This window comes from Stigmatopora nigra, chromosome 17 (genome assembly GCF_051989575.1).
Source record: "Stigmatopora nigra isolate UIUO_SnigA chromosome 17, RoL_Snig_1.1, whole genome shotgun sequence".
NCBI lineage: Eukaryota > Metazoa > Chordata > Actinopteri > Syngnathiformes > Syngnathidae > Stigmatopora > Stigmatopora nigra.
In genome coordinates this window covers 12,220,859-12,234,769 of record NC_135524.1, presented here as the reverse complement: position 1 = coordinate 12,234,769, position 13,911 = coordinate 12,220,859, and the positions used below count along the sequence as shown (strand labels likewise).

General features: G+C 56.5%; 1 pseudogene; it reads right to left on the bottom strand.

Annotated features, from left to right (window-relative positions):
- Positions 1 to 10,566: 10,566 nt before the first annotated feature.
- On the bottom strand, positions 10,567 to 10,685 carry LOC144211158 (5S ribosomal RNA; annotated as a pseudogene).
- Positions 10,686 to 13,911: the final 3,226 nt, after the last annotated feature.

The window sequence follows — 13,911 nt, the reverse complement described above, 5'->3', positions numbered from 1 at the left end:
CCGATGACGTTGACCTTAATTTGGGCCTTCTTCTTGCCCACTTTGTTCTGAAGGAGGAGCTCGTAAACACCCGAGTCGGTCCTCTCGGCCCCTTTGATCACCAGTTCGCTGGTGTCCTCGGTGTGCGCCACCATGGCCCTGTTGGACACGACCGCGCCGTCCTTGGACCACGAGCAATTCGGGGGAGGTTTTCCCTTGACGGGGAGGGAGAGCCGGACCACGCCGCCGTGGCGAACCACGTACACATCCTTGTATTTCAGCTCCAGTTCATAATCGGGAGGTTCTGTGGGAGTAGAACAAGGCGTGAGACTTTTGGCCCAGCTGGCCGAAGACCAGGCGTTTGGACGGTGCCCGGCGCGCCGGCTCACCCGACATCTCGGTGACCGAGACGGTCCCGGGTACTTCGGCGGCCTCGCCGCAACCGCCGGCGTTGCAGGCCAGCACTCGGAATTTCAACTGGTCTCCTTGCGGCATGTTGGACAAAGTGTACTCGCAAATCAGAGACGGAGTGGTGTTGCATTTGAGCCAAGCCACGGTGCCCGCCTTCTGCATCTCGATCAGGTAGCCGTCCACTTTTGCGTCTCCCTCGTCATCGGGGGGACTCCAGGCCAACGATACGGACGACTTGGTGGTTTCTGTAATCCGAGGGTTCTGCGGACAACCGGGTGGATCTGACCGAGAAAACAACAAAAAAAACTCACATTTTTGGAGTGCAAAATCCTTCTTTTTTTTTACCGACTCCCACCAGATTCTTTCAATGAGACGGGGGGGATTTGGGCGGTCTCTCACCAATGGGATCCGCTGCCACCGCCGGTTTGGAAGGCAAACTCGGTTTGCTTATTCCGCGGGCGTTGACGGCCAGAATTCTGTGCTCGTACTTCAGACCTTCAGTTAACTCTGTCGAGCGGTATCTGGTCATGGTGATGGGATTCCTGTTGGCTCGCACCCATTTGTCAGACCTGACTTCTTTGCGCTCAATGATATAACCGGAAACCTCCAGTCCGCCGTCCTCTTCCGGCGGGTTCCACGCCACGGTCATTCCGTCGCGTGAAACGTCAAAGACGGTGGGTCGTCCGGGAGATCCGGAAACATCTGTTGAAGATGGACAGCGGGTTGGCTTCTGTCCACGCCTAGCTTGGAGGGCAGCGGGTTAAGGGGGTTACGCACGACGCACGTGGTACCATAACGACGCACGTGGTACCATAAGGACGCATTTTTCTCTCCACAGCCCTGCTGTCTACCGGTCGGTGTCAGGCGAGTGCGGGTGAACGGGCTAACGCCAGCCCGCCCCCTCCCAAAAGGGGTGGCGGCCTTCACGGCCATAGAGGAGGAGCACTTACTTGTCAAGCTCTTGCAGGTGACGATGCCAGACTGCGAGAATTCCCCCACGCCGTAGCGATTGAAGGCGGCCGCGCGGAAGACGTACTCGTCTCCCTCGATCAGGTTGTGAAATTTGAAGGTGGGTCGGCTGACCGACCCACAAATGGGCACCCAGCCCGGTCGGTGGGCGTCTCGCTGCTCCACCACGTAGCCGCTGACGGGAGCCCCGCCGTCCCTGAGAGGGGGATCCCAGCTACAGGTGACGGAGGTGGCGTCGATCTCGTCCAATCGGATGGCTCCTTGGGGTTGGTCGGGTTTGGCTGAGAAGGGAGGATATTCCGTCAGTTCCAAGCCACCCGCTCGTCCCAAAGCCGGCGCCACGTCCGGCTCGGGTTACGACAAATGAAAGCTTTCCTTACAGAGGACGACAACTCGGACGACCTCGGTGGTGACCCCGACGGCGTTCTTCAGCTCCAGGGCGTAGTCGCCGGTGTCGGCGATGGTTGCGTCCGAGACGGTGAGTTTGGAAAACTTGCCGCCGCTCTGGATCTTGACACGCTCGGTGATTTTGATCCTGTCCTCACCGAGGAACCAGAGGCAGGACGGGGGAGGCCTGCCGACAATGGGCAGGTGGAGCTCCAGCGTCTTGCCGGCCAGCACGTGAATGCTCTTCTGGGGGAGGCTGCTGAAATCCACTGCGGGCATGACTGGCAGAGACAAATCAAAGGATTACAAAAAAAAGGCCAAGGACTGCAGAGAGCCAGTAAACATTTGGGGTTCACCCCAGCGCTCACCTCTTTGCTCTTGCACGGTCACGGGCGCCACCAGCTCCTTGGCCTGGCTGGCACCTCGGCTGTTGACGGCTTTGATTCGGAAGGAGTACTGCTCCTTCTCGTTCAGCTTCTCCACCGTGTGCTCAAAGTCGGTCATCTTCAGCGAGGCCACCTTCATCCATTTGTCGCCGCCAAACTGGCAGGCCTCCAAGACGTAGGCGGTCACTCTGCTGCCCCCGTCGTGCTCGGGCTTCTCCCAGGCCAAGGAAACGCTGCTCTTGGTGACGTCCGTCACCTCCAGTTTTGCCGGCGGGTGAGGGACCTCGCAAACCAGGACCACGTCCGGGGTCTCGCGAGGCTCGCCCACGCCGTATATGTTTTCCGGGAGGACTCGGAAGTAGTACAGCGTGCCCTCCAGCAGGCCTTGGATTTTGAAGCAGGTCTTGCTGCACTTGGAGGTCACCGTCTTGTAGGCCCTCATGGATGCCTCGCGCCTCTCGATGATGTAGTTGTTGACGGGCTCCCCGCCGTCCACGGTGGGCGCTTCCCAGGTGATGGTGGCGGCTTCTCTGGTCAATTCCTTGACCTGGATGGCTCCCGTCGGTCCCGGCGTGTCTGGAAGGATTCAGAGTTTGTCGTCGGCCGAGGAGTGCCGAGACGGCCACGACGGCATTCGGACGAGGGACGGCGATGGCTCACCGTAGACTTTGACCACCACAAAGACTTCCCGCTTTCCGGCAGAGTTCTCGGCGACCAGCGTGTATTTGCCCGCGTCGTAGCGGTGGACCTTGTCGACGATGAGCGTGGTGGACTTGCGCGTGACCTCCACGAAGCCCCGGTTGTTCAGATCGACGCCCGGCTTGGTCCAGGCCACGGTCGGCGCGGGACGCCCGCTAACGTTAACAGAGAGGCGGAGGGAGCCGCCGGCACGCAGGCAGACGGTCTTTTTCAAGTCGTCGGGCAGGTCAAAGTCGGGCGTTTCTGTTGGGCGGAGGTCAAATGAGGTCAGTTGAGCCAGCTACTCGACTACTTGGCGTCACGACAAATGGAAGTGGAACGCCGGTATCTAACGGCGTCCCACTTCCGGTTGTTCCGAGGCCTTTCTTCCTTGGCCCGAACGGGCGACGTACCGATCCTCTCGGTCGGCTCAGTCTCGGCACTGTGCTCGCTGAAGTCTCCGGTGCCGTTGATGTTGACGCCGGCCGCTCTGAAGCGATACTTCTTCCCCGAGCAAAGTCCGGTCACCGTGTGCTCGGAGGTGCGCAGCGTTTTCTGGTGGGCCCTGGTCCACTCCTTCGTTCCGGCAGGTAGCCCAAGACGTCGGCCCCTCCGTCTTCGGCGGGACGAGACCAGGCCAAGGCGATGCTGTCGCCGTGCGTGTCGGTGATACGAGGCGCCGAAGGCGGGGAGGGGGTGCCTTTAAACCGGAAAAGAGCAGCGGTGGTAAAGAGATGGAAACGCCGTGTCAGGTTCATTAATAATTACCTTCGTCCGTAATTATCAATAACTGCAGGAAGACATCTTATTCAATTATTGACATTTAATTAAATAGAAATGGATACAACAATGGGTAAAAGCCTCCGAAGGGGAGAGTCAGCAAGTGTCACCTTACAACTTCCGAACGTCTCCCCGAATAGACGTTTTCGTCCCATTCTTATGGTCACAAGTTACAGAGTTGTTGATCATTCCATCACGTATGAGTAAAAACAACATCTGGGACTACAATAACAATCAAAGTATTTTACTAATAACAAAAACAGGGACTAGACCTAACAACATTTAGATTAGAGTAATTATACAACCTCCTTGACCTAAGAATCATATAATATAATCATAATCATATAATCGTTACATACAGAAAAACCCGAAGTGTACGGTTACATAACGATAACAATATTCTTGTTATTGTCCGAATAGCCCTGTCCTCGTCACCAAGGGCCCACCAAATCTCAAGGACCCAGATTGGGTGGATTGTTTGTATAACCATCCTGGAACAGGCTGTCTAGGTTAAAGATGACTTGGCAACACTTTTGAAAAACAGAAAGAGAATGATTTAACAAAGTAATGAATTAATACAAAGAAAAGAAAGAGAATGATTTAATAAAGAAATGAATTAATATAACTATTATAATAATAAAACAGAATAAACCCAACATTCCCCCGTTTTTATAATATGTATGTTATTAGTCATTTCTTAGTAATCACTAAATGGAAATGTCGGTGACTGCGATTTTATCCGCCTACTCCTTACTCCCATGGCTGGTCTGAAAGAGAAAAAACATAATTATATTCGTCCAATTGGTCCTCGGATTTACCGTACTCCTGGACCTCACTGCTTTCCCCAAACCGTCCCATAAGATACAACTCATGTACTTTAGAATTTGTAGGGGCCATTGCAGTAGTTATAAGTCGGCTTAGCAAGGAGCGCAAACAGGGGATACTACATCACCCACACAATGTTAGGATAGCGGTAATTGTGCCTATAGTCCAAATCTTTAGATTTTCCAAAGGTCTTATCCCACCAATCTGACAATGCGGACGTATCTACTCCAGAGTGCTCTTGCATATTGCGGTTCAGTGTTTGCAGGCCAGTAATGGCCCTGGTGAGAGATCCACTGGGTGACGCGTTGTTCGGTATGAAGGTGCAACATTGTTTTCCAAACCTTGCACACACGCCCCCTGTTTCAAGGATCATATCCACCGCTATGCGATTCTGGAACGCCATCAGACTGGTAGCTGCCAGTTGTTCCTTCATGGCCACAAATCCCTGTTCAGTATAATTTCCAAGTTTTGAACATTTTAATGTAAGTAATTTATTCTATCCACATTTTTGTTTGGGGTGATTAGAAGGAAGATAGACTCCCAACCTGCTGCGATCTGATTAGCCAGCTTATACTCATCTGGTACGCCCCGGGGGATGCCAATCGCATCAATGTATGTTGGATCTCCTTCCCTCCATGCCTCTCGACGATGTCGGGAGGGTCGACCCTTCACCTCCGAATTATGAGCCGCCAATTGTATCTCCTCCACTGTGGATGGAAAAACAGACATCGGTAAGAGCAGTGAGACCAAAGTACCTAGTCCTGCCGCGTTTCGGCAGGAGTCGTATAATTTATCTACCACCCCGCCACCGTAGGCCAGAACGTGGTATCAGGGGTGTAGTTTGTTTTAGAACGCCGGTACACCACGTCTCATTTATCGCCCCCAGCTTCAGACCATGCCCTGTAAGGTTTAAGCAGGTAAAATGATTAAACAGTGGAAAAATTGACTTCCTATTTACCGCGTAACAGGATAAACACTGCTTCAATATTTTTTTCTTGCCAAGTAGGACACGTTTTTTTATTTGTAAAAACACTTTTCCCCAAATGAATGGTGATTGAGGGAGTTGTTAGATCCCATCGTATTTTCCCTTGTCTGGTAGTTTATCCTAATCTTTTGCAAGATGGTTTAGTCTCAATTGAAACCATATGGAGACGTCAAACCCAATATACAAGAGTTCCCTATAGTTTTATGGTATTGCTTGCTGAGCAATAATCTTTTCAATTAATATTGGTGTTTCCCGTATTTTATTAAGTCAGAAAGTTTATCTTCCCCGTCCCCTCAATGTTTCAATTGAGACCACCCTTTTACCAAAGTAGCTCCACCTAGTGCTTGCCTTCTTTACACTCCTTATTAATATTATTATTATCTATTCGACTGTATCGACTGTATCTCCTAGGCCTTTCCTAATTTTACTGCAGAAACCACACAAACAACATACAACGTATATTCGTGCCTACCCTTTAGACACAGGACACTCCCCGGCCCCAATATTGTACCTCTAGTACAATACATTCGTGCCTACCCCTGAGACACAGGACACTTTCCAGCAAAGTGCCCCACCGTACCTGCCATTGACTAGTATAAACACAGGGTTTTATCGCCGTCACCCAGGACGCGAAACCAGCCCAACAATGGGCCTCACATACAATGTCCCTTTAACGCATTTGTAAACACCTTCACAACATGCAGACATTAATGTGGACTTACCCGAGATCCATCAGATGTCTCCCTCCAGCAGGAAAAGTCTTCAACCGCCGAGAATCCAGGCGCCCCCGTCGAAAAACTCCGGCCCACCAAGGGTTTTGAAGACGCCGTGCGCACGGTCACTTACCAGATGTCGAACAGCAGCGCCTGGGTTCTCGCTCCGGTATATTGACCTCCATGGCTCAGAAGGACCAAAATGTCAGGTTCATTAATAATTACCTTCGTCCGTAATTATCAATAACTGCAGGAAGACATCTTATTCAATTATTGACATTTAATTAAATAGAAATGGATACAACAATGGGTAAAAGCCTCCGAAGGGGAGAGTCAGCAAGTGTCACCTTACAACTTCCGAACGTCTCCCCGAATAGACGTTTTCGTCCCATTCTTATGGTCACAAGTTACAGAGTTGTTGATCATTCCATCACGTATGAGTAAAAACAACATCTGGGACTACAATAACAATCAAAGTATTTTACTAATAACAAAAACAGGGACTAGACCTAACAACATTTAGATTAGAGTAATTATACAACCTCCTTGACCTAAGAATCATATAATATAATCATAATCATATAATCGTTACATACAGAAAAACCCGAAGTGTACGGTTACATAACGATAACAATATTCTTGTTATTGTCCGAATAGCCCTGTCCTCGTCACCAAGGGCCCACCAAATCTCAAGGACCCAGATTGGGTGGATTGTTTGTATAACCATCCTGGAACAGGCTGTCTAGGTTAAAGATGACTTGGCAACACTTTTGAAAAACAGAAAGAGAATGATTTAACAAAGTAATGAATTAATACAAAGAAAAGAAAGAGAATGATTTAATAAAGAAATGAATTAATATAACTATTATAATAATAAAACAGAATAAACCCAACACGCCGGGATGACCAAAAGGATGGCGGCGTCGGACCTAAGGGGGTCCCAGACGACTCCCCGGTGGGGTACTCACACGTCGGCACTCTGCACACGACGTAGAGAGAAAGCTCGCTGGGTTGGCTCTCTCCGGCCTTGTTGATGGGCGTCACTCTGAACTGCTCTGAACGCTCCCTTCCGTCAGACCGGAGACTTTCAGCGAGGTGTCCAAGTGTGCTCCGCTCCTGTTCACCTTCACCCAGCGGGCGCTCTTCTTCTCCCGTCTCTCCAGCAGGTAGTGGGTCAACGGGCTGCCGCCGTCGCTCTCGGGCTTCAGCCACTCCACGCTGGCAAAGTCCTTTCCGGACGCCAGGATTTCTGGGGCGCCGGGTGGACTCGGCACGGCTGGAGAAAAAAAGAGAGCTTTGTTCGAGGCCCGGGTGGGAAAGAGGACTCCGGTGGGAAGGCGAGTGTCGCTCGCTCGCCCCCGGAGCGTATGACGGAGCTGGGACGGACGGGGGAACTCACTGAAGGTGTTTCTGGCCAGCACGGGCTCCGAGACAAGCGGGACTCCGGCGCCGTACTTGTTGATCCCACGCACTCTGAACAAGTATTCGGTGTTCTTGAACAGGCCTCTGATGGCGCAGGTCAGCTCCTTGCACTCGGCATTCATGAAGACCCAGGTCTGTTGGTGTCTCCCCTCTCCACCAGGTAGTGAGAGACCTCGTCGCCCCCGTCTTCCAGGGGAGGCTTCCAGCTCAGGGTGCACGACTCCTCGGTCAGCCCGCCGATCTGGATGCCGCCTTGGCATACCCCCGGAGTGTCTGCAAAGAAGGGACGCGGCGGCGCCGCCGGTCACCTGGCGGCCCCGGCGGGAATTGGACGAGGAGTGGCGAGGGGGGCCCCCGCTCACCTAGCACCTTGACGTTGACCTCGGCAGTCTTGGTCCCGCTGGCATTCCTCACGGTGAGAATATACTTGCCGCTGTCGTCCCTGTCGCAGAACTTGACCACGGCCGTGGCCCGCTGGGGCGTGTAATGCAAGTGGTACTTCTCGCACAGGTCCAGCTCCCTGTTGCCCTTGGACCAGGAAGCCTTGGGCTCGGGTCTGCCGCCCACCGCGGCGTCCAGGACCAGATCGGATCCCGCTCTGACCAGAACCACTTCAGAGAGGAGTTTTCCGTCCAGCTGAGCCTTCGGGGGTTCTGTTGGGATAATCGGGGCCGAACCGTCGACGCGGGTTAGATAGAGTGTACCCGGCGATGGGCGACTCTGCTGGAAAGGATGGCTCACCAAAGTCGGTCATGCACTGCACCGAGCCCGTGGACTGGGACGGGCTGCTGAAGACCTGGTTGGAGTTCTTGGCGATGACTCTGAACTCGTACGCTTCTCCCTCTCCCAGAGCGGTCACGGTGTAGAAGGTGTCGGTCACATTTGTGTAGTTACACTTGAGCCAGCGGCCCTCGCCCGTGGGGGTATACGGCTTCCGTTCGATAACGTAGCCCACGATGGGACTGCCGCCGTCATTGAGTGGAGCCGGCCATTTGAGCGACACCGTGGTCCTGGTGACTTTTGTCACCTCCGGCTTACTCGGGGGATCTGGGAAGAGAGCAGTTTGGCCGGCGTCAGCCGGTGGGGCCGGCGTCAGCCGGCGGGCCCGGCGGAGCCCCGCTCCGGTAAGGTCACGTGCCGGCGGCGATACTCACCGACTGGATTTTGGGTGACCGCTCCTTTGGAGGCTTCGCTGGCTTTACTCAGACCAGCGCCGTTCATGGCGTAGACTCGGAACTGGTACTCCAGAGCGTCTACCAGTTCCTCCGCCCGGTAGAAGCACTCAAAGCATGGGATCTTGTTCTGCCTCACCCAGAGAATATTGTTTCTCTCTTTCTTCTCAATCCAGTAGCTGGTGACTCTGCTGCCGCCGTCGTGATAGGGCTCCTCCCACTTCAAGGTCACGGCGTTGGCGGAAACATTGGACACGGTCGGCCTGGTCGGGGGCCCGGGCGGCGCTGCAAAGAGTCCAGACGGCACGTTACCACCGGGCGGGGCTTCTGCCGCTGAAGAATGATCGCTCGGCTGGGCTCTACTCACCGAACGGGTGCTCGGCCACGATGGTCTCGGACTCGGCGGGCTTGCTGACGCCAAATCTGTTCTCGGCAGAGACTCTGAAGGTGTACTGCATGTACTCGGTGAGATGGGCGATGTCCAGAGACGTCCGCTTCACGCTGGAGTTGATCAGCTGCCAGGCGGTGGAACCCGATTCTCGCTTCTCCACTATGTAGTTGGTGACGTCCGTACCGCCGTCATCTTCCGGCGCCTCCCAGCTGACCACGCAGGATTCCGAAGTGATGGCCGAGACGGCGACGGGGCCCGACGGCGCGGCGGGTTTGCCCATGACGTTCACGTCGATGGTGAAGGTCTGGCTTCCGGCCACGTTCTCCAGGGTCAGGTGATATTTGCCACCGTCGCCCCTCATGGCCTCCTTGACGGATATGCTGGCCCAGTCTTTGGTCACCCCGATGGAGACTCGGTCCGTGTTCTTCAGCCTCATCTCCTCCAGCCGCCAGGCCGCCTTGGGAGCGGGTCTGCCGGAAATGGGCACTCGGATGGTGAAGGTGCTGCCGGATCTGCAGGTGATCAGCTGGTTGGTGATCTCGCTGAGGTCGGCCGCCGGCGGGACGTGAGGCTCCTTGACCGTCACCGGGGCCGGCGTCTCCCTGGGTCCGCTCAGGCCCGACTGGTTCTTTGCCCTCACGCGGACGTGATACTCGTCGCCCTTGTTGAGCTTGTCCATGACGTAGGAGAGGTTCTTGGTGTTGCCGACCGGGACCCACTTGTCCGTCCCCCGGGGCCGGGCCTCCACCACGTAGAACTGGATGCGGCTTCCGCCGTCGTGCTCCGGCTTGGGCCAGCTCAGCGACAACGAGCTGTCTGTGGTGTCCACCACGTCCAACCTCTTTGGTGGCGCCGGCTCGGCCGTGGCCACCACGGGATCGGTGATCTCCAGCGCCTCGCCCACGCCGTGCTGGTTCTCCGCCGAGACCCGGAAGAAGTAGGGCACGCCCTCCAGGAGGTCCTGGATCTTCAGGACATTCTGGGCGCACTTGCCCCCCGACTGCTGCCAAGTGCGGCGGGTGGCCTCCCGTCTCTCCACGATATAGTGGTGGACGCGGGCGCCGCCGTCGTTGAGCGGAGGCTCCCAAGCCAGGGTGACCGAACCCCTGGAGACCTCTCGGAAGGCTAGAGCCCGAGGAGGGCCGGGGGTGTCCAGGACTTTGACGGTGAAAGTCATGGCCTGGCCGCCGCTGCTGTTTGTTTGTTTTGTTTTTGCACTACAAGCGCCTGAGGATTGCCCTCAGATAGCGCTAGAGCTGCCACTGGAACGCGGATTATTTCATCCGGGGGGTAGTCGGAGGTGAGGGGCAGTCAAATGTCTCCGGCTGGATGAAAAACGTAGGGTGCCACGGTCCTTGTTGGCAGCTCTGAGTGGTATTTGTTGGAATTCGCAGGCCGCAGCGAGCGGCCTCTCAGGAGACACCACGTGAAGGTTTCCAACTTTGTCTCCCAAAGATGCGGGGTATGATGCTCACAGCACCTGGTATTCCCAAGCGGTCTCCCAATCAGGTACTAAACAGGCCGAACCATGCTTGGCTTCCGAGATCGGACGAGATCGGGCCTTTTCAGGGTGGTATGGCCGTGAGCGGCGCCGCTGCTGTTCTCCAGGTTGACGGTGTATTTGCCCGAATCATTTCTGGTACACTTTTCCAGATGGAGAGTACTGCTTCCCTCGCCACTGGTGACCTCCGCCGCGACACCCAGTTCCCCTTCCTCTTTCTGGCAAGTGGCGAGGGGGACGGGCTTGCCCCTGAAGTGGAGGCTTAGCTTGACGGCGCCGCCGGCCTTGACAATATGCGTCTGCTTGAAGCTGGCGTCAATATCCACCTGGGGCGGCGCCAGTCTCTCGACGGCCCGGGCCGGTTCCGGGGTGACGGCGTCCTCGCCCCTCCCCACTTGATTCACGGCCGCCACGCGGAACTTGTAGTCCACCCCGCCACGTAGCCCGGTGGCCGTATACTTGGTGTCCGGGACCAGCTCGGGGTTGGCTCTGGTCCAGTCGGCTTCCGGGCCCTCCTGCACGTCAATGGCGTAGCCCAGGATGTCGGAGCCGCCGTCGTCGGCGGGTCTGCTCCATTCCAGACTGATGGAGGAGTGGGTGGAGTCCGACACGCAGACCACGGACGGAGCGCACGGGATGTCTTTGGGCTCCACGGCTTTGATGGGCAGGGAGACGTTGCTGGGCCCTCCCACGCCGGCGTCGTTGACCGCCGTGACCCGGAACTCGTACTCGGTATTCTCGGCCAGGTGAAGCACCGTGTGGGCACATTCCGTGATGGGTTTCCTAGAGAGCACCTTGTAGAAGCGGACGGTCTTCTTCTCTCGTTTTTCCACAATGTAGTGGCGGATGGGGCTTCCTCCGTCGGACGTGGGAGGAGTCCAGGCCAAAGCGATGCTTTCTCCCGTCACCCCGGTGGCGTCGGGAGTGCCCGGAGAATCGGGGGTGGCTGAGGAGGGATAGCCAACGAAGGGAGACAAGTCAAGACTTTGTGGTGAAGGTCTGAAATCTCATTAGACATGTACGGTGACGACAAAAGCATCGGACTGGACGCCGCTCGCTCCATTCAATTCAACGCAACTCAATTCAAATGTCCGTGTCGGTGGGGCGACGCGACTTACTGTATTGCAGCTGTGCGACCACGGGGCAGGATTCCAAAGGTCTGCCCAGCCCAAACTTGTTGACGGCGGACACTCTGAACTGGTACTCGTTGATCTTCATGAGTTTGGAGGCGGTGAAGCTGCACTCGCGACAGCTGTCGGACACCAGCGCCCAGGAGATCTTGGAGGTTTCGCGCTTCTCGATCACGTAATGGGAAATTTCCGAGCAGCCGTCGTTCTCCGGCGGATTCCACGACAGACGGCACCTGCCCTCGGAGATGTCGCTGAAGGCGATGGGTCCCACCGGTTCTCCTGGCGTGTCTGCGTCGCACAATCCGGTTCGGGGTTAGTGGGGCGAAAAGAGGGCGGGGAGAAGGAGAGCGTCCCCGAGCCCGCTCCCTCGTACCTTGCACTTTAATGAGGAGATCCTCCTTTTTGCTGCCGGAGCCGTTGGTGGCCTCCACGGTGTAGAGGCCGCGGTGAGTGCGGTCGGCGTCTCTGATGAAAAGAGTGCTGTGCCCGGCCACGGTGATGATGTCCATCATCTTCTTGGTGATTTCCACGCCGTCTCGGTACCAGACCACCTTGGGAACGGGCCGTCCGCCGATGGCCACCTTCACCCTGATGTTGTCGCCCGCCGTCACCGTCAAACCCTCAAAATATTCTGGGCCAAACTCGATGTGAGGCGCAGCTGGTGGGGGGGGGGGGATGAGGCCGTGACGGTTTGGTCTTTTAGCCGGCTTCTGCGTGCCACTTACCGTTCTCGCTTCGGACCACGATCAAACCGGACGAGTTGGACGGGGGGCTGACCACCCCCATGGCGTTTCTGGCCACGACCCTGAACTCATAGCGCTCGTTGAGCGTCAGGCCGGTCACCGTGTGCTGGCAGTCGTGGACGTCGCTCAAGTTGGCCTTGAACCAGCGACCCTCGCCCTGGCGTTTCTCCACGGTGTAGGCGGTGACCTTGCTCCCCCCGTCACGTTTGGGCGCCTCCCACTTGAGGGTGATGGAGTTAGCCGTCACGTCAGTGTAGTCCGGCTGGCCGGGAGGATCTGACAAACACAGCGCGGGCCTCGAATCATTATTTTTGTTTTTTTTCCGGGGGCTGACAAAAGGCATTTTTTCCGGAGTAACGACGCGCCACTGGACGGGCGCGCGGCCGCGGTCCAAACTCACCGACGGGACTGACGGCCATGACGGGCTCGCTGGCGTCGCCGGCCCGGCCGCAGCCGGCGTCGTTCTGCGCGCAGACCCGGAAGGAGTACTCCAGGCCTTCGATGAGATCCGGGACCCTGTAGTCGTTGTCCTTGATGGGCGCCGCGTTGACCTTCTGTCACAGGATGCTGTTCTTTTCCCTCTTCTCCAGGTGGAAGCCCTGGACGGGTGTGCCGCCGTCGTAGCTGGGCCTCTCCCAGCGGACGGTCATGCCGTCGTTGGTGACGTTGTAGGCCAGGGGCTTGCCGGGCGGGCCCGGGGGCCTGAACTGGTGCTTGGCCAGGACCAGCTGAGAGAGCAAGGCTTCGCTGGCGCCGTATCGGTTTTCCGCGCACACTCGGAACTGATACTGGAGCCCCTTGATCAGGTTGGGCACTCTGAATTGCGTGTCCCGCACGGCCGAGCAGGCCATCTTCCAGTCGGGGCGAGAGGCGTCCCGCTTCTCCACCGTGTAGCAAGCGATGTCTCCGCCGCCGTCGTCGTTGGGCTGGTCCCAGGAGATCAGCACGCTCTCCGCCCTGACCTCGTCCAGGCGGAGGGGCCCGAGGGGCTTGGACGGGGGACCCAGGGTCAGGACGTGGACGTGGAAGGACTTTCTGCTGATCACGTTGTCCAGCGTCAGGGTGTACTTGCCCTCGTTCTCTTTCTTCACCCGCTTTATGGTGAGGGTGGCTTTGTCGTCGGTCTTCTTGAAGCGGACCCGCTCGCTCTCCTTCAGGGGAAGGTTGTCCTTCAGCCACGACAGCGAGGGCTTTGGTTTGCCCCGGTACGGCAGCTCCAGGTGGACGTTGTGTCCCAGGCGGACGCAGATCCTCCCGTCCGGGTACTCGGCCAGGCTGGCCTCGGGGGTGATGACGTAGTCCGCCACCTTGACGGGCCCCGTCTTCACATAGTCGCCCTGACCCTTCTCGTTTCGAGCGGCCACTCTGAAGAACACCTCCGAGTGCTCCTTGAGTTTGGGGACCTCAAAGTGGCAGTGGCGACTGGTCCCTCCCAGCGA